Source organism: Anser anser (genome assembly GCF_964211835.1).
Source record: "Anser anser genome assembly, chromosome: 22".
NCBI lineage: Eukaryota > Metazoa > Chordata > Aves > Anseriformes > Anatidae > Anser > Anser anser.
Window position 1 is genome coordinate 3,153,957 of NC_139743.1, and position 21,064 is coordinate 3,175,020.

General features: G+C 54.8%; 1 long non-coding RNA gene across 3 annotated transcripts; it reads left to right on the top strand.

Moving 5' to 3' along the window:
- Positions 1-571: 571 nt before the first annotated feature.
- Positions 572-16,575, top strand: LOC310885286. 3 transcript variants are annotated; one of them, XR_014574677.1, is made up of 3 exons: positions 572-8,754; positions 9,081-9,316; positions 10,382-16,575. It is a non-coding gene; the product is annotated as an uncharacterized lncRNA (long non-coding RNA). The 3 variants fall into 3 exon arrangements; XR_014574678.1 differs by having other exon boundaries at positions 572-6,535; positions 7,558-8,754; positions 9,081-16,575; XR_014574679.1 differs by having other exon boundaries at positions 572-5,402; positions 5,540-8,754; positions 9,081-16,575.
- Positions 16,576-21,064: the final 4,489 nt, after the last annotated feature.

Sequence of the window (21,064 nt, forward strand, 5' to 3'; positions counted from 1 at the left end):
AGCCTGCAGACATGCAGCATTTGTAAAATTAGTACAAGAGGCTCCAAATAATCCATGGCTCCATCTGTTACGTGAGCCACGTGTCATCGTCTCTTCTCCTTTTTGCGTTCCGGGAGGAAAACACCAAGATTTCTGGGCTAGGCGCAGCGCTGTGTTTGTGCTGAGCCTGCTGCGTGTGTGCGTGAGCATCACCGAGGGGAGGCCGGGGGTGGACAAAACGCCCCAGGGAGACAGCAGCAACGCGGGAGGCAGCGCTCGGTGCGCGGGGGCACGGCCTGTCCGTCTGTCTGTCTGCGTGCCTTCAAGGACACGTGGCTGGCGGGGCTCGGCTGAAGGAGCAGAGCAGTTCAGGACAGCCTCACTAACACCAGGACAGCCTCGCTGTTCAGGACAGCCTCACCCAGCCCCTCTGGCCAGGAGGGCTTCGCGCAGCAGGGACACCTGGGGCTCGGCTCGCGTCCTCCCGGAGGCCCACGGGACGGTGCTCGTTTTGAATTTGGCACGATTCATTATTTCAGCTGGACGCCTCTTCCAGAAGCATCTTCAGATGGTGAAGGCTTTCTGAAGAGATAATTGCAGTGTTAACCTAACAAGATCATTTCCTTCCAGCAGATGAAAACCGAATGTACAAAGCCCTGCTTCCACGGACACCTGGAGTTACCGCTCCACGCACCCTGATGCCAGCACCCAGCTTGGGCAAAACCCCAAGAGCTGGGGCTGGTGGCTGATCCCCCCAAAGTCCCCAAGAGGTGGGGCTGGAGGCTGACCCTCTGCAGCCCCCAGACCTTCCTCCTGCCTGTGCACGGCCCCAGCACAGCCCCGAGCCCCCGATCCCGGGAGAGGTGAGGCGGAGACGTCAGCTCGGGAGCAGGCGAACAATCGCTTTGCAGCGGGCGTCAGCGCCGGGACCTTTGTGTTGGCGGCATTAAATAAATGTCTCCTGGCTTTCACTCACCACTGCCTGGCTCTTTTATCAAAATGCATCAAAAGGTTTCTCCCGCGTCAGGCAGGAGCTTTCACAACAGCGAGGGAAGGAAGATGCTCTATTATTTATTAGGACAGCCCTTACAAAGTTTTGCCCGAGTCACACAGGAGGCGAAGTGCCCGCGAGCCCGGTATTTTCGGCAGGTGCCAGGGGAACAAAACAGAGCCTGGAACAAAACAGTGCCGCAGCCCAGCTGGCTGCACTGGGGAGAAGCTGGTGGCTGCAGACCCCGGGGGTTTCTGCTCCCCAGGCTGGTGCGCTCTCCACCCCGCTATTCAAAGTGAATTGTGGTTTCTCCCCTTCGAGCAAGCATGTCAGCCATTTCCCAGTTTCCATGCTGGGAAACCTCTGGAATTTCACTCTGCCCTGACCCACGAGGCCACCACACATTCCCCTGCAGAGCTGAGCGCCTCCGCCTTGCGCTGCCGCCATCCAGCTCCCCGCAGGCTGCGAGCACCTCCTGCACAACACGTAACACACCGGCACCGCCCGGGCTTCACGCAGCTCTGCCTGCGTGCACACCGCAGCAGAGAAGTACATTACAAAGCAATCGAGTTAGAGCCTGGCAGAGCGGAGACTGTGCAGATGGATGCAGCAGCCAGCGCGCTCCCAGGGAGCTCTCCCCCTGCACAGAGCAGCCGCCCGCTGTCAGCGCTCCCCGCGCCGAGCAGGATGTGTGCGGTGGCCGTGCACAGAAACCTCTGGGAAGCCTTCCCTGCCGGGCCAGCGGCTTGGAAGGAAGTTTGCAAGGAATGCATCCAGGTGTTTTGCACAGGTATGGAGTTCTGTAAGAATATTAAATTATTAATCCACCAGAGTTGTCTCACCCTCCGCTTGCCGTGTGAATGGATCGTTAATTACCTGCCGTATGCAACAGAGGAGGCAGAGGATGCGACAGAAAGCAGAATAAGAAGCATTTGGGCCCTTGCACCCGGCCCTCTTCCTTGCAGCCTCCCGGTGTGCAGGATGAGACCCGTCCCAAGGAGACCTGCACCCAACCACACAACCACTCCATTACAGGCGCAGCCTGCTGTGGTCTTATTTATTTTTTTACGGCTTGGTGTGTAGCACAACTGTACACAAATAAATAATTCAGACCACTAAAGACTGCTGCAGAGGCGACTTTCCTGGAGATTTAATGTTCGCATCCCTCACACTCCTGCCACAGCAAAAAAGAAAAATTACAAATTGATCCACAGGACTGGGCTCCCCTCTCACACTCCTCTGCTCCCTTGACATAAATATTGGCCAAGCCCCTCTGGTAGGCTGGATGCACCCTGCAGGATGGTGGGCTGGGGCTGGGGGGACGTGAGGTGCTGTGCTTTGGTGCTGGGGTGGGGAGGACCCTCCAATTTGGTGCCACCTGCAGAGCCAGCAATGCCCCCCAGCTCCTTGAACATCCGTCCCTGTCCCTGCGCTCACAGCTGCCCAGGCGGGCGGCCGAGGGCTGCTCCTCGCTCCCCCGTGCCCCGGGTGCCTCTCATGCAGTCCTTGACATTTTCTTTCTCAAGGGGCAAGTCCCTGGTGCATCCTCACAGAGTAATTGTGAAATTATTATGGTTGGTGATTTTAATTTAAATTGGATGGAGAAATGTTGTACTGCGGCTGACTCATTTGCTATGGATTTTCACTTAACCAAATTGATTAGTCAACCAACTAGACTTAACTTGAAAGTTGTAATCATTCATTATTAGATCTAATTTTCATGTTGCTCTCAGACTACATTCAGAAATTGAACTGCAAAGACTCTAACGAAGTTCAGGTGGAGGGCCTGGGAAACTTGGGCAGCGCCGGGCTCATCCCTTGGGGCTGCGCACCCTCACACCGAGCAGCGGCAGCCGGCTTTCCGTGGAATTACCATTTCTTAGCAAAAGCAAAATACAGCACGCAACACATCCCTCCTGGGGTTTACAATGAAAATTGAACAGCAAAAGGTAGGGAGCCTAGGAGAAATCATCTGCTTCAACAAAACGTCGTGCCTAACAATAAAATCCCCCTGCTCGCACCCGCCCCGTGCGCCTGGAGCACCGACATGGTGCAGAGAGCAGCCAGGGCATGGCCACGGGGAGGACAAGGCCGGATACAGCCCCAGACGTGCATTCACCCCGACGCTCCCCACCTCTGTGCCCAGCCACAGCAGCAGCATCCGTCCCCTCCAGGAGCACACGTAGGGACAGAAGCCCCCGCGCCAGCAAAGCCCCGCCGCCCGCCTGCACCCATCGTTTGAGGGCAGCTCCGTGCATCTCTAATTACTGCAGAGGCCACCGTCTCTTTAAACAAGCAGGCTGCATGCCAATTAATACCTTTAATTAACAGCAAGGACTTGCTGGAGGGACTAGGGCTTGGTCTCCCAGATGGACTCTGCCTGTTGATCCAAGTGACAAGGCTCTGTTAGGTTGGGCTGGCCAAGACCCGCTGCCGAATTACTGGCCGTTCCCTGCCAATTAAAATGACCGCGAGGGAAAAGAGACCTGGGGTGGGACAGACGGACAGACAGCGAGGGACAGACGGACAGCCCGGCACCCTGCAGGGCACGGGAATGCTCTCAGCCATTTGGGAAAGCCTCGGCTGCTTCGGGAAGAGAAGGGCTGCGGAGCAGCTCTCTGTGGGCAGCCCAGCACTACCCCAAGGAACAGCTCTGTCCACCAACCGTGCCTCTTCGTGAGAGCCCTTTATAAGCAACTAATTGCACCGATAAGAGGTGTGAGAGCATCCCCTCCTGCCCACGAGCAGAGGGGACGAGGAGCAGGGCTGTCCTGCCAGGCAGGGACACCAGGGAAACCACCACATCCTCAAGGTCCTTACCCCCAGAGCAGAGGTTGCCTCTCACTGCCTTCAAACGCCTGTGCAATGGAATGGTAATTGTTAAATACATAATGCTGGCTTAAAAAAGGTAAGAAATGAACACGAAATACAACCAATACTGTATAAAGCAGTAGATCTCCATTTACAGGATGTTATTGGTGTGGATCACTCCAGGAGGTGTGAAATCATCACTAGGAAACTTAAAAAATATTAGACACAGGCCCATTGGAAATGGCGTGGCTGCACTGACCCCATCCTGGGGCAAGTGGACGGGCAAGACGAGGTCTCCCAGTGCCTCCCAACCTCCTTCTCTGGATCCTGCGGCTCTGCGATGCACAAGAGTCAGCCCCGAGGAGCTAATCCCTCCAAGTTGTCTCCAAGCTGGTCTCCCCCTGCCTGGCACCACAGCACAGAGGCTCCGGGGCGGTAGGGCTGCGTTTCAGCTCCCCACCTTCTCATCCAAATAATTGTCATGGTAGCAGGTGCAGGAGCCGTGGGCCAGAGGGAGATCTTTATTCAAAGCAATGTATGTTAACGTCTCCAAAAGCTTTTAACGGAGGCCATTATTCCCACCCTGAGAATCGATGCATTTTAATTCCCTCCGAGCTATTTGTTTGGCTTTGCTTCTGTTTTTCAAACACGCAAGACACGTTTAACAAAACAAGGGAGCCCTGCAAGAGAGACAGCGCATTGCATTTTCCCTTGAAACTACTGGAAGTTCATTTTCAAAGCAGGGCAGTTTTCTTGGAATCAATGCATATCAACCAAAATCAATAGTTACTTTACGCAGATGGGCTGAGACACCTAAGTGATAGCACTCTATGGCATTGGTATCCAAATCTATATGTTTTCAACAAGTCAATGCATTTTAGCAGCTGCTACTGTCTTTTCACTTAAAAATAATCCGATTGTAGATAAGACCGTCCCTTTCCACTGAGTCCAGCCGTACCCTCTGTATATTTACCGATGCCAACAAACATTTATCGAATCAAAACCTTTCCATTTCCAGCTTTCTACACCCCAACCCGCTCTCCGCAGACAGGAGCTCCAGTTGCCCCTTCTCTCCACGTGGCTGCCCGGATAAGGGCTGGCACCAGCCGGGCTGGGCCACAAGCCTTGGGCACGCCGGGGAGACACCACAGCGTGCAAGACAGCACCCACGGTGCCTTCCCAAACGCTTTTGCTCCAAGCCCCTGCAGGATGGGGACCAGGAAGCCCAGGGGGCACCAGCAGCTGTCTGAGCCCCGGCTGAGGCTCAGACATTTACAATCCAACACAAATCCTGCAGTTAACACTGAGCCCTGATAGTTCACTCCTCCTCTCAATCTGGGATGAAAACCACTGCTGAACAGGCACTCCAGCTCTTGACCACTTACATTTCTACTGACATTTGATAAGCTTTTTCATCTGGCTTTGCTCTTCTGTAGTGCAATCACCAGCGTGTCCAGGTGCGCTGGCATGAAAGGCAGCATGTAAGCATATTTTTGCAGGACAGAGACATTCAATTTAGTTAAAAGGCTCTGCCAAGTGCAGTGCCTTTAAGAAGAGAGAACTGTGAGTCCCACTCGTCCCAGATACTCGGGGAGAACTCCAGACAGGGAGATCGGCCAGGGTGAGTTATTTCCATCAAATGCTTCTGTGATGTTCAGAGGGAGGCATTTTCCTCTGCTTTTTTTCTGTTCCTCTTGCTGTATGCAAATCGCTGTTCTCTGTGAGTTATTAGATAACAAAGGGCTGTTTTCTCTGCAGAGACTTGCTTGTGTCTGAACCTTGTGAGAAGGATAATTAAGGAATGCTGCAGGAAGCTGCACGGAGGATCATTTCCACCCCTTCCCCAGCGCGGTCTCAAGGAGGAAGCTACAAGAAGTTTCCTCCTAGCTGAAACACAGTGGACCAGGGGCAACAGAGGCAGGATGGGTGCCTGATTTGTGGGGGGCGTACCAGCAGCCCCAGGTCAGCCCTATGGGCGCACACAGTCACCTGTTTCTTGCTTCCAAAGGTGGCCACATCCCCGGCTGCCCCATCGCTGCCAGCAGCAGGGCCACGAGCGGGATGTCCCGTGCTGGGGCTGTGCCATACGGGTGCTTCTGGCACACCGCAACGTGGGCAAACCAGGCACCCACCCACACCACCAGCTATTTTCTGGCTAATTGCTGTCCCCACAAACACCCCCAGCCCGTGCAGGACTCTGGACATTCACCACGATTTCTTTCTTTGGACAAAAGCAAGGCAACGGGCAGTGCCACGACGTGCTGGAGCCGTGCAGCATCCCTGCTCCGCGCCCCACGGGGACATGCCCAGCCCCGGGCTGCCACCAGAGCCTCCCTGCAGCCAGCTGCCCCCGGAGCTCGGTCCCCCCTCGCAGGCATCCTGGAGGCCCGGCACTGCTCGCCACCGGCCGTGTTGCCATGGAGAAGATTTCTGTGCCACCAGCGACACAAAGGAAATTACGCTTTCCCTGGGATGCAGCGCTAATGAGGAGGAGGAGGAGGAGAAGAGTGGGGAAAGGGCTGGCTCGCTTCCTTTCTTTCGCTCTTTATTTCTTGCAGGAGGAAACGATTAAAAAAAAAAAAAAAAAAGACAAACAAGAAGGCAGCGTGGGGTGGGAGGGGCTCAGCCTCTCCCCTGCCAAATGACGGAGCTGTTAGCAGCAGAGCAGGATTTGTGTGCTCCTTCCTGTGCAACGAGGCCCCGTTGGGCGATGGCAGCGAAGCCACACGCTCACCGCGAGAGCCAAAGCAACAGGTGACATCCCGTGCCGCAGCCCCCAGCCCCGTCCCACAGCCCCTAGCCCCGTGCCGCAGCCCCCAGCCCTGTGCCACAGCCCCCAGCCCCATGTCACAGCCCCCAGTGAGGGGCTGCATCTTCACCCTGCACTGCTAGGAGCCACCAGGCTGCCCCTGGGGAACACGGCCAGGGGAGGGCAGTTCGGGTGCCCCTGGTGTTCCTCCACCCTGGAGGCTGAGAGGTGCAGAGACGGGGATGGGAGATGGCCAGACAGAGGCATGGAAACACGTGGCTCCGGACCTGGGCAGCCAAGCCACTTCCCTGCTGTGCCACCATCCACCTCTGCAGGTTGCCACGCTGAGCCCCGGGGGACGGAGTTGGAAGGCCCTGCTCCTTAATAATTAGCCAAATGAGTCCTTAGCCCTACATGCAGACAAGAGAGGGAAGGGAGGCTGGGGATGTCAGGGTGGCAGGACAGCCAGACCTGCGGGGACAGGGACATAGAGAGGGGCAGGCGGGCACGGTGGGGAGATGGGGTTATACGGCCTCAAAGAGCCCCCCTTCCCTCTGCTCTCCCCCAGCACAGCCAGCTCACAACACGCTCCCTTTGCTGCCTTGCTTCTCTCTGTATACGTACATGAAAACCAACCCTGAGCAAAGCCCATCCGGTGGCACACCGGTCCCTTGTCCCCCACCTCCCCTCCGCAGTGCCCACGTCTCAGGGCAGCCCAGGGACACAGCCGTGCCGGTGAGTGGCATCCCGGGCACTGCTCTGCTGCCCTGCCACCTCTGCAGCCCGCTCAGCTTCATAAATTCTCATTTGCTCCATAGCATTTGATTTCTGAGCATCTCCCAGACACTTCCTCACTTTACTACAATTGATGGGATCATGTGTAATTTGTAAATGATATTAAGTGAGGTAATAACACTCTGGGAACCGAGAGAAAATCATAAATTATTAAAAATTACTGCACTGAAATGTTACTTCTTTGCTTTTGTACCTGACTGATGGCTCACGTGCTGTCTTCTCTGCCCCCGAGACCTTCAAACCTACTCTTCCCCATCCATTACACCTCCGTGGGAGCCCGATGGGTGAGGCGCGGGGTGAGCTGCAGGAACAGCCTCGCCAGCACCTCCAGCATCTTCCCCGAGTCCTGCGTGGGAATGGCACAGCCACTCCGTGGCTGCCTTCAGACGTCCTCTCTCTGAAGCTTGCCCTGGTCTTCTCCTGCCATTAGAGCTCTGGTGGCATCTGCTGCCACCAGCAGCAAGCACAGAACACAAGGGCAGCGCACCTGCACACGTTATCACCAACACCACAGCGCTCTCACCACGTACGTAAGCTCCGTCCCTCACCCGCTGCCAAATATTTTCTCCTCTTCTTTGGCAGTGTGCGCTCGTCGGGCTGTGCTCATCAGCACCAGATCTGCTGGAAGCCCACAGAAACCCCGGTCCTTCCCCAGGTCTCCCCGAAGCCCGCGAGCCCCCAGCTGCCCCCGGCTCACCGTGCGGGCAGAGGACAGCTCTGGGGCCGTGGCCCCCGCTCAGGGCTGCCGCAGGTTCCCGTGCTCCAGGCGCTGCCCGACAAGGGAGCAAGCTCATGCATTTTTCAAGGCGATCGATGCAGCCAGGCACCCTGTAGACATAATGACTGCATTGGCCAGGATGCAGAGACAGGCTGGGTGAATGGCTCCGAGTCTGGCGTAATAGTCAGAGCCCTTGGAAAGCCGGGCATTATTTATAATTTAACTTATAATTTGCTGCTCAAACCCAGTGGTTTAAAGTGGTTGGATGTCAGCGTGCCTTTGGAGAAGGGAGCGGGACGGCAGAAAGAAGAGCATAGTTTTTCCCAGCTTCAAAACCCAGGGTGTTTGAAAAGCTCCTCACTGAGGTTCTGACCTACTTTGGAAGGCAAGAAACAGCCTCCATCATTAAAAAAAGAAGTCAAAAACCACAAAATGCAGCCCAGCGGGCTGTAGGAACGCAGACCCAGTCCCTGCACAGCAATCAGAGGCAATTTGGGAACAATGCCACAGGTAATTATCCCAGATTTCAGCTCCAATCCCCCTGCCCACCATGAGGACGCGGGAAGGCACTGGGGGAGCAGGAACCTGCCCTGGGTGACGGCTGCTCCCCAGGCGCCAGCACCCTCCCCGGCTGCGGACACACATCCCATGCACCTTAATGATGACGGGCAGAGAGGCGACATCCAGTGTGGGTAGCAAGAAAGGAGTGAGGTTGGTATAAAAGTGTTTTGTCAAAACTTTTTTTTCTCCTATGGAAAACAAGGTTTTCAATCAAACTGTTTCTGGTTGAAAGCAATCTGCTTTCTTTGAACAGCTTTCCAGATCCAGCAGTTTAGGCCAAAAACTTGTCACTTCCAAGCCAGCTCTTTTCTCATCTTTCAGCAGATTATTTTTTATTTTCAACAAAGTCATAAACCACCTTCTGCCTGGCATTAGAAAGGTTATAAGCGTGTAGCCATCCCCAAAATTATTTTCTCTGAACAAGCAGTTAGAGATGCCCATTTGCATTCAGCTCTTGCGCTTCCCTTCATTTTCAGTGAACCCTGGTTCAAGGCTGGACACGGGGGAAGAGCTCGCACCGGGTGGCGGAGAAGGACGAGCAGGGGCAGCGGCTGGAGCACGAAATGCTTCCAGGGTGCTCGAGCTGTGGAGCTGAGCCCTGCTGGGCAGGATGCGACCCAGACAGATGATGCATGCACCCTGGCCAAGGCATCACCCGCAGTTGCCCGCTCTCATGCGACACCCACAGTGGGAATTTGTTCCTGCAGACCAGGTATTGCATTGCTGCCATGCCCATGTGGAGCTGGAGTAGAGAGGACGTGCATGCCAGGCTGGCTCCCGGCCCCTGGGGGCTCTTTCCCTGGGGCCAGCGGCTCTCGCAGACGCACACAAGAGCAGAGGCACGGGGAAGGCCCCCGGGATGCAAACACCTGCGCCCACACCCAGGTGATGCTTTGCAGAGCCCGGCATTGTGCTTCGGCACGGGACCTCATCCCCCCGCAGGTGCCGCAGCGAGCACGGGGCAGTTTTGTTCTCCCATCCTGGCACCTCATTACAATTGCACGGCGATCCTTCTGGGTGGGTTTGCCTCCTGCCTACTTTAAGCTGAGGCCGTTGGATCGGTGCAACAGCCTGTAAGCTGTCAAATTACATTTTCGGAAGCAAATTGCTTTTATAATTAATTTAATTATTATTACAGTGCCGAGTTTTTGTATTGGCTTAATAAACGTAATCAGGTTTTGCCCTCAGTCTCCTTTCCTACTCCTTCTTACTTCCTTTCGTGAGTTGGGCAATTTGGGGAGGAAATAAACAGACACAGGCTGAGTAATTAAAGTTTCAATTGTTGTCATTCATTAAATGGTACATGTTTTAATTATCCTCTGAGTCTGCCCATGCATTCATGTCACCCGTGGCTTGTGAGAAGAAAAACACCACCCCAGCCCACTGCCAGCGCACACAGAAGCAGGGAGGCTCTTGCGCGAGGGCTGGTCCCTCCTCCCCAAAGTGAGTAATTTTGAGTTGCCATGGAAACTGACGGATGGGACCGCTCACGATTTTGTGGCTGCTGCTGCTGTCAGAAGAGCTTTAAACTTCTGAGCTGGGCAGCCCTGCTGCCAGAGGTCCTGGCCCCAGCCCAGAGGGGCCACGGGGGGTCCCCAGGCACCCCAGAACCAGGAGCAGGATTTCCATTTGGCCATCCTTGGTTGTACCCTGCTTGCACGTTGCATCACGTCGCCTCTCGGTGACCTGCTCCCTCGTATGGTAACTCCAACACCAGATCTGCCCACTCCTGCAGGCTCTAGCCCCAACAGCTGTGTGCTTTGTGCTTCTGTCTCAGCAGAAAACCCGAGGCCAGGAGCAGCGCTGAGGGGATGCTGGCAGAGGCGCTGCACCCCCCGAAGATGCCACGTTTCTGCTTGCAGTGAGATCTGCCACTCAGCCTGTTTTTAATCTCGTCAACGTCTGCCACCTTGCTCACCGCATTTCAGTCCCTTTCTCCAAACGCTTCGGAGCACCAACTCAACTGTCTGCAGAAGCTGAGCTGCACTACATCAACATTATTACCTTTATCAAGCAAACTTGTAATGTAATCAAAAAGATATCAACTTCGTTTGACAAGATCCATTTTCCATGTACCTGTGTTGATTGGCATTTATTATATTACCTCCTTTAATTTTTTATTAATCAGATCCTGTATCAGCTCTCCCATTATATTGTCCGGGATTGATGTTAGCCTGACAGGCCTGTAATTACCCACATCATCCCATTTACATCTCTTAAACACTGGCAGGGCTCTGGGCTTTGCACCACCCTCAGCCCCGGATGGGGCACCCAGGGCAGGGAGCTCTGCTGGGGGCCCACGGGGAGCTGCAGCACCGCCGAGCCCGGCCACTGCCTCCCCGCCGGGCACAGCTAGCGGGGCCCCCGGTCCTGTTGTCTTATTAATTCCTAATTTCCAATTTGCAGGAGGAGAGAACCTTAGCCCTCCATCATGCTAGCCCAGCAATCACAGCGATGAGCCAAGTATCTCTGGACAGTCTTTAATTTATTTCCCGGCGCACACGGACACTGCTGAGAGACTTGATGGCACCAGCTTAAACATAATAAATTACTCAAGTACCAGAGATTAGTTAATAAAGTGTCAAGCGCCCGTAAAGTGCTGCTTTGTCAAAGATACAAAATATTCCTCTGTTTCTCCCAAGATAAATAGCTCCGGCGGAGGGAGGAACGCCCCATCGCCCGCAGCGCTGCCACCGCTGCCTGTGCTGCCCGCGCAGCCCCGAGCCCCACCTCGGCCACATCGTGCTGGGAAGATGAGGCCGGGCTCGGCATCAGCAAGCCAAGCCACCAGGACTTGGTGGCCCTTGCCATTGCTCTGGTCCCCCGTGCACCGCCTGCTTTCTGCCCCCAGCTCTCCGGGCAGAGGGGAGCACGTTGCCTGGGTAGTTTTTTTTCCAGGCGGATTTTGCCTCTTTTGGCTCTGCGAGGCGTCTCTGAGCGTTTTCCCTGGCAACGGGTCTTGCTCCAGAAAAAGGCAAGCTGTATCCCTAAAATAACAGTCTTTGGGCATATCAGTCATCTGCCAGCGCGGTTTGTGCCCGTGGCTGCAGTTCGGCACAATGGGGACGGTCTGTGTGCCGGGACCTGCAGCCTCCAGCCTCTCCTGCTCCTACCCACTCCATCCATCCTAAAGGACACGGCTCCGCCTGCCATCCGATCACTGCCCGAGCTGCTGGAGTCCCCCAGCCCTGCAGGAAACCTTCTGCTACCTGCAGGACGAAGCCAAATCACCAGTCAGGCTGAAAATTCCCTCTGACTGGACGGTGTTTGGAGGACATCCCAGGCGAGCAGAGCGTGACCCCTGCCAGCCGGCCGGCCGGCTCGCGGCAAGGGCTGCTGGCAGCTACCAGGCTCTGCGCCACGACCCGCGGGCACCCAGCACCAGCCACAGGCCGAGGGGAGAGGCACGGGGACCCCAGCGCTGTCACTTGGCTCCACACCTGGATGATCCCAGTAACAGAGCCACCTCTGGAGCTCCTGGTGACGGCTGGCACACTGCAGGCTATCCTGAGCATCATCCCCTCTGTCTCTTCCCCAGCCCCGCGTCCCACACCGGGCACAGAGCAGCAGGGGGCAAGGGGTAGCAAGTGAGGGTTCGGAAACCAGAGAGATTAAACAATCTGTTCACAATCAGCGCCGAGCGATGTCTGCAACTGTGCGTGAAAAAACCCCGTGATTGGCAGCTCCGAGGTGTTGACATCATGCCAGATCTGAGCTCACTAGGTGTTTCTGGACTTGTGCTGCTTGATTTAATTACCAAACAACGGATCAGACATCTAGAGAAGAGCAATTACAGAGTGCGGAAGGATTATTTGGGGGCAAAAATATAAAATATTCTGCAAGGAGCTACCAGGAACCTCTTGCAAGCCCCATTGCTGCCCAGAGCCCCTTTGGAGGCAGGATGCTCGTGGTTTGGGAGCGCTCCGTGGTGGCACACAAGTCCCCTGCGAGCACTGCGTGCCCTGCAGCAGGCACGCTGCCCCTGAACAGCGACGCTGCCCGCACGTGGTGCAGGATAGCCAGGTTCTCTCGTCAAGGAGATGTATTTGTTATCCACAGCGACTATGTGGCGGGTTACTGTGCTCTGCGCTAATTAACAGACCTGTCCTTTTACAGCAGGAGTGAGCTAGTCTGTATAGAGCTGGCTGACGTTAACACAGCGCTAACTGCTGCGACTGCCGCTCCGGAAACCCTCGTGCCGATGCTCATCCTGCTGGCAGTACCCGTCCTGTGCACCCGGGAGGTGGCCCTGCGGTGACGCCAGCCCCCGGTGCTCCAGGTGCCCGCAGGCACTGCCCGGTGCAGCCCCGTTCGCCTGCACCCTGCCAGGCCACCCGGGGTGCGGTGCCACGGCGGGCACCTCTCCCTCCTCATCCTCAGCTCCTGCCCTCCCTTGTTTTATTTCACGGCAACGGTGGTACGCGGAGGAGATAAAATATTCAGCAAGGCTTTCAGATCTCCTGTGTCGTGACCAAGTGTCTGCAGGTTATATTTTGGCTTTTTCATTACAAAGGAGCTCTGTATTTAATCAAAATGTAAGAGTGATTTCATACCGCATGAAATGTGAATCTGCATCCGTCTCCCTCCTCTCTCTCCAACACAAATCACACTCTCTTTCTGTCCACACTGCACACACAGACATCTCTCTTGCTCAGATCTCTTTTTGAAAGCGACAATACTGAATTTCTCTTGTCAAAGCGGTTGTATTTATCCCATTGGTGCCTATCCCAATGTCGCCGTCTGACTCACACGCCGAGAGATTCATTCTGCTCCCATAAAATAACAAATGAGATGAACGGCTTCTAGGAAAGTTTCCTTGATAGGCCGGGTGAGGCTCTTGAAATTGCTCAGCCACGCCGCTAGCACCGCTAGCACCCCCTGAACCCCCACGGGCGGTGCTGTGGGGGTGTCCCCACTCACCCCCTGCTCAGCCTCGGGTGCTGAGCCAGCCCGGACGGCGGCGGCTCCTTCTGCAACAACAGCTCTACGCCAGCATGCCAAGACTGATTTCCTTCTGGGCTCTAAACTCCCTCGGTTTGGATCAATTAGAGTATTGACATGGACGCGCTGCAGATCAAAACTGCCACCCCTGTTTACACGGTGTGTGACTCCCAGTCAATAATCCTTGTCTGAAAGATCTGGTGTATTTGCTCGATACAACCTTTTGGGGCTGGGAAAAACACCAGGGCTTGAAAAAAAAACATTTTAAATAGGATTTCCGTATTTAAGTCTTTGCACAATAGCAGAGTCATTTCCCTGCTGGTATTTCCTCCCTTGCATGGAAGGGGAGTGGTGCAAGGCAGCAGAGAGAGGCGCAGCCCTGGTCGGGATTAATAAGCTGTTAGAGAACGATGCTTGGGGGAAAAGGGACGCAGAAGGAACCGGGCACGCTGCTTCCCTGTCCCCCCACTGCCATGTAAAACCAGAGGATGGTGAGCACAAAACTGCTGTTCTCGTGCTTGGCTCTTTCCACAGGGTTGAGGCTGTGAGTGAATCCCATGGGCGCAGCCAGGATCCCGATGGCCACATCGGGTTGCCACAGCTCCGGATGGGGGCAGGCAGAGAGATGTGGGGGGCAGATCAGCCCCGAGCCATGGCACGAGGAGCAAAGCACCACGCAGAGCAGCAACAGCAGATGATGAGATCGGGGCCAGGCATTTTGGCAAGAAGCGGGTGCTCTGGGGTCCCCATCTCTAGCTCCAGCCAGACCCTTTCTCCCAGGCAAAAGATTCCCCCCCTCACCCCCCTGTTTGCCAAAGGGAAGGAGAGCTGTGAGCCAGGGCTGGGGAGCAGCCCTCGGGGGTATGCCTGTCCTGGGAGCACGGCAGAGCGAGGGGCTGGGTGCTGGATTCAGCACCCGGTGGGAGCGAAGCCCATGGGCGCAGGGAGCGATGCCCTGTGGCACCCAGCAGGAGCTCAGCAGCTGCCAGGGAGCTCCGGGGGCTGAGAGTCTTGGGAGAACTGAGGGCCAAATTTTTGTGTGCTCAGCATCTGCAGTGAAAGACAGATTATTCAGAAGTCTTAGAAACATTCCCCTGCTGCTCAGATGCTCTTGGGAAAATCTGGTCCAACATATGCAGGCAATTAATATGATATCAGAAAAAAGAAAAAAAATTCCAACCCCGAAGACAAAACAGAGCCCCAACTAACACCATTAGCATTAGGCTCAGAGAAGTGTGAGTGCTGCTGGAAGAAGTCCCATTATTATTGTGGTTGAGTTTCTTTAATGAATTTGCCTTGGCCCCCGTTCCTGGCACTGTGGTGTTGGCTTCCTGAGAGCACCCAGGGGTGGGTTTGAGCCCCCACGCTCAGACTGAGCAGCCGCCAGAGCCCCACGCCTGGGGACGCCTCGTGTGCCCCCCAGGGACATGTGCACGAGCGGCTGGGCAGCGGCAGAGCCCAAGGGGCACGGGGACGTCTGCCCAGGGGGCTCCTGACACCACGGCGCAGGCTGACGGGGGACAATGGCACGTGGTCAGCTTCGGGTGGTGATAATTTGGGAGATGATTCTGAAAGGTAAAACGGGTTTGTGGAAATCCCTCTTTCCAGGCGCTCCTGAGCAGAGGCAGGGACCCCTTGTGAAAAGGCAAGTTAGGGTTTCCTCTTACAATAATAATCCCAATCAGATTAGTAAATCCCTGAATCAGATTACCACAAAAAAAAGGGGACGAATACGAAATCTATAGAATTTCAATCACATTTTTGAATAGACTACAAACAGTTATGCAAGGATCTGTAATTCCCTTGTGTACATCTTTGCATGCTTCAGTAGAGTTTGTGGAGTCTATTTACCACATCTAAGACCAATTTCCTTCCCTTCAGTTGCTTTGAAGATAATTGAAGGTCCTTGCATTGTCTGCTTTCGAATGTAAAAGCCGGCTAATGCTGAAATCGATGCTTCCTAGTTAATGCTGCCTCTCCACTGGCATTGAACAGCGTGTAACAAAGCCCTGGGTGACTGGATCAGCAGATCTTTGCCGGCCAGGTACTTTGTTAATCAGAGCAGGCTGGGAGCAAGCCCCGGACCCTTTGATGGCACCAAACGTATTGAGTTGTTAAGTCCGAATTAAATATTTAATAGCAAACTTTGCAGCACAGTACGGCTGTGGCGATTCCTCTCGGAGGAGCAGAGGCAGCAGGGCAGGGCTGTGCCGCCGCAGGAGCGCCGGGAGCGAGCGCCTGTGGGACCACCCGGCTCCTGGGCACGGTCCCCAGGGAGGTGCAGGAGGAGAGGGAGCAGGGGAAAAACCGCTCAGTGCACGGGGACAGCTCAGCATCATTCCTGGGTACCGGTGCTATCGCTCCTTCCCCGAGCCGCCGCTCAGCACCTGCTCTCTGCCCACCCGCAGCCAAAACGATGCATGAAAATAGGGTGCATGCTTCTGTACTTCATATTCCCATCTCTCCCCCTCCTCAGCCCTTCTCGTCCTGCCCGTCCTTCGCCCCGCGGGTGCAGGGCTGTGCCCAGGGGCTGCAGGCTGGTGCTGAGGCACGCCGCAGCCTCCCACCACCACCGAGTCCTCAGAGAACGAGGAGTCAGACTTTCCCAAGCCCGGGCAGAATGCAGTGTGAAAGGTTGTTTTTCCACTTCAAGCTGCACGCATCAGACTTTCTTCATCTCCAGACAACGAAGATATATATCAAACTTAGTTACTGTTGTTACCATTAGTGGGGGAGCCTAAAGGCTCTCGCCAACATCTGCGCCGGGCATCGTACAGCGATGGAGAGAGAAACGGAGGATGTCCTGGAGAGCTCGTGATGAGAGCAGGCAGGATAAGACAGAAACACACCGCGGGGCGGCTTGCAGCAGGGAGCCAGCACCAGGCAGCAGGTGCCAGCCCTTTTCCACTGCGACACCGCTGCTCCTGTCCCTGGGCTGTCCCCGGGCTGCCCCCGGGCTGTCCCCTTCCTCGTTCCTTGGGGACACTGCTGCTCCAGCAGCACCCACAGTGCCGCATTGGTCACGCTCGCCCTAACACCAGAAATGGCTTTCATTAAAACCCAATGATGTGACATCCATAACTCAGTTTTGTCATCTGCAAAATGGGAAATGAAATGCACAATTGTGCGGGGCTCCCTAAGAGGGGCACGCATCAGGTGTGACCGCGGGACACCCTCAAGCGCCCAGCTCCAAATGGGGCAGCGTGGCACAGCCGCTCAGCACCGGCCTCCACCTGCAGCCCCAGCACAGCTGCACCGGCTGGGCAGCCCCAGGTCTAGAGAAAACATAAATCCTCCAGAGGTTTTGAATTGCAGTGAGAAAGGAGGAAAAAAAAAAAAAAAACCCTTTGGGGAACTGAGCTGCTGTATAAAGAAAAGCTTTGAGAGGGAGGAAGGACCAGAAATGTCAGGCTGGGAATGGATTGAATTGTGACACAGTCAATAAAACAAGTGACCCCTGTGTGAAGCTGTAATGGGGTGGTGTTTTTGGTATTTAATTCATAGACTATCGCTCTCGATACATGCCCATCTCTTCAGCTCCCAGCACCTCCGCATCCAGCCGCTCTCCGACTCGCCGAGCCCTCCCACCTGGTCCCCGTGCCTCCCCCAGCACCAGGCACTCCAGTTATGACCAGTCCACCATTATTCATTTGCCAAGTGCCAGGCACCGCTCCCTCCCCCTGGCCCTCTGCTACGCTTTTCCAGGTGCCTGCTTGTATCTATACGCAGCTTCATTTTTTTATAACTTCCATAAACTTTATTGCGCGGCAATGAAAACTCATTATTTCACCTGAGCCTGGTGGATCATAATAATACATAGGGCACTTTTACGAGGCTGCTCAGATTGCCGGGCAGACCTTTAATGAGCGACCCCATGGCTTTGTGGAGAAGGGCTCCCTTTTATTGAGTCACAGGCAGGAGTAACACACAAATAAGCAACAACCACCGCAAAGGGACTGTGCCATAACAAGCTGCCAGCACCTTCTTCAAGTGGGCTGACCCCTTCCTACCTCTCACCAGGGCAAGGACATCTTAAATGGCGGGGATTGTCTGCTGCTCCGGATGCACACATACGCCTGGGGCAGCAGGACGCGATCTGCTCCCCCCGTGCTGTGCAGAGCTCCGGGAAGCTGAGCCGTGCAGGGATTTGGTGGAGCAGGATCGCTCCTATGACCTGCACGCTGCAGCGAAACCAGCGGAGGACGTTTATTATAAGAGCTTTCGGGAAGAACTTCTGAAATTAAATTGTAGCTCGTGAGGGATTCTGGAGAGCAAATATCTGGATTCCTTTACCTGCTCTTACCACTAGACTGGCAGTCAGCCTTCCTCCAGCTCCCCCTCCCTCCACATCCAATCAGTGCAATTATTTCCTTCCTCTTCCACCTTTCCCGCAAGAGAAGAAGGATCATTGCCAAGGTGGCTGCTCCTCGGAGCGTGAGCTGCCCGAAGGGGAAATGACACCTACAGCATCGCGTGAGGGTGCCTTGCACAGCCCGGTAGGCTCTGGGAAACACTCTGAGACGCTCCTGGTGCTGAGCAGCAACCACGTTTCAGGGCTTTTCTATCGATCCAGGTTTCTCTGGGTTTCACAAGGACTCGGCGTGACTTCTGCTGATCCAGAGGACCACGGCACCTCTGCGGTCCTCCGCCACAGATCCTGCAGCTGGAGCTACGTGGTTTTGCAGGAGGGAAGGAAGGAGCTCGGAACGCGGGCTACATTTCTTTGTGTTCGACCACCTGTTGGTCAGCCTGGCATCGCCAGAAGGCTGCTGCTCATACACTTCCCATTCTGTGGGAATAAAGAGGCTTCTCCCAGCCCTGCGCAGAAAGGTCTGTGCGGGTGAACAAGCAGCCCTTTCCCCTCTCTCTGTGATGGCATTTGCAATCACACATAAAGGCAAAAGTAATATGCAGAAAAGCACTTAAACACGGCGCATACAATTTTAATTACAACCAAGTCTGACCCAGATCCTTTCACATTAGTACATACCTGTTCCTGGCAATAACACCCTTGTCCTTGTATGACTAAATTAAAAGGTTTAGAAAGTACAAAAGCGGTGTGGAAGCTAATTGTATTCCTAAAAGACACTTAGAATAAGACGAGTTCAGCTTCATTTTAATTATACAAAGAAACCCATTGGAGCTGCCGGAGCTCCCTGGAAGCTGTTAATGTTTTAAAAGCAGCCACGCAGAAGGACGGAGGGCAGAAAGCAGGGCTCAAACACTGTGCAACTCCTCCAAAAACCCCTCCACAAAGGCAAGCCTGCCCTGCACCGGGAGCCTCCGCCAGGCACCCACGGGAATTTATCTGCGAGCTCAGTGCCGGGGAACGCTGCCCATCGCTGCTATTTATAAACCCAGGACACAGAGTATGTAAATATTTCACAATTCAATATTTATGAAGTGCTGACTTGAGCCTGCTGTAAAATACGACGGCAAATGGCCTGAGCACAGCAGAGCACGGGGCCGAGGCAGCCGGCGGTGCCGTGCTCAGCCCACGTGGCCTCACGCCCACCCTGCCGGTGGGAACCCCAGCCTTCAGGGAGGTTTATCCAGCAGGGAGGGAGCACGAGCCCGGATATCCCAGCCCTGTCAGTGAACTCTGCACCAGGCTGCAATGGAGAAGCGCAGGAGCTGGCCCCAGGTCTGTCCCAGCCCCATCAGGGTGGGCAGAAAGGCGCTGGCGGGTTATGGTGGCTCCTGGGCAGCCCCATGGGCAAGCCGGGGATGGCTCTGCACGCACAGACTGCTGCAGAGATAATCCTTCGCACCAGCTCTCAGCATTATTACTGTAATTTTCCCTCTGCATTTCAAATCCTCCCCACCTGTGCCTTCCCCAGGAGTGGGCACGAGGAAGTGGCACAAAGCAGGACGAGACGAAGGAAGGAGATGGCCATGCCAAGGAAAACAAATGCTAATGGCAACAGCAAGGAAGGAAAACGTAGAAGATGCCCCTTCTGCTGCTCCGTCCTCCCTGGAGCTACCTGCGGCAGCGCTGCCTCCTGTCCCTTTGTCTCCAGGACTGTAAAAGCATTTCTAACCTCCATTTTCTCCTTCTTGGGTCTTGCGAGCAGCTGTTTAACAAAATGGATCTGCACAGAGCAATAATTTTGCTGCATTACTTAATATAGCTCTCGGCTAAAGATATAATTGAGTTGGTTAACTAATCAATCTTTCCATAAGCATAGATTTCATTTTGGTGCCCATTTACAGGAAAAAAAAATAAAAATAGAAATTCTGCAAGCTAAAAAGCGGTCATGAGAGGGCCTGGGGACAGCGCAGTAAACAAGGGCTGAGCCTTTCCTGGAAGGGGCTGCAGCGATGCAGAGGACTCAGGCTCCCTCGCTGGAAGCAAGGTGCTTTCAGAAAGGACACCGGGACCAGTGGCTGCATGCACAGAGCTGCCAGCACAGCCGGCGCTGACCCCACAGGGTGCCCGCTGAGAAATCCCACACCCCGTGGCACCAAGCTGGCTGCGATCGCCTCCCCTGCGAGCACCCGGGAGTCAACCTTATGCCAGCCCGGCTATCTCAGAGCAAAGCAAGGCGCTGGCTTCTATCAGAAGCATCTTTTCCAAAAGGGTTTGTCCCTAAGGGTATGGATAACTCCCACGGCTGCTTCCTTCCCTGGGGGGTCACGGCTTGGGAAGCGCCCAGCCTGGTCCCCGGGCACTGCCCCAGCCCGCACACACCTCGCCCTGGCCCCGCGTCGCAGACAGCAGATTTGGAGGTACTTCGAAAAATTAAATCAGTGCAGAGCGGAGCTTGGAAGCAAGCTGCTGTCTCTGGCAGCAACAAAGCCGGCGTGACCCCGCGAGAGGCTGCGTGCCCCTGCAGTGAATTTTCCAGCATGGAGGGGAACGGAAAGCAAGAGCGAGGAGTTTCTTGGCACGGCTGGGGCTGGGAGTTGCAGTTATCTGGTTTTATCTGGGCAATTGCCCTTCCCTAGGACATATGGTTCCCAGGCTGGGGCAGCTCTGAGAGGACACGCTCCGTCCTGGTCCTGCCTTCATCTGATGCCCCCAGATGGTGCCGAAAATCTCTAGGAGTGAACCTGTACTTGGACAGGTTGCCAGCCAGCAGCCCAGCCTGTTTGCTGTAGCTACATATGTCTGCTTATTTCGCTTCCAACATCACATATTATTCCCCACCGATGTGTAGAGGGAGAGCAAAGCGCACAGACAGGCTTTGCTACGACCTCCTGCGTGGCCTAAAATTAGAGCCCATTTCCTGGGTGCTCCTGGGTATGCCTGTCACACGCAAACCCGACGAATTTGTTAGCAAGAGCCCTGCTAGAGCTGTTGTTAAAAGCTTCCAAAAATAACCCCTGAAGCATCTCTGACTCAAGCCATCTAATTCAGGCTAAGGATTGATCCTCCTCCAACTGTTGTTTCACGGTGTTAAAAGCAAGATTGATTGTAAATTTATGTTGTAAAAGTGCATCATTATTTCAGCACATTAATGCAGCGCCTTTCTGTGCAAATTGATGTTATTTTTATGATGTTGTTTATGGGCTTGAA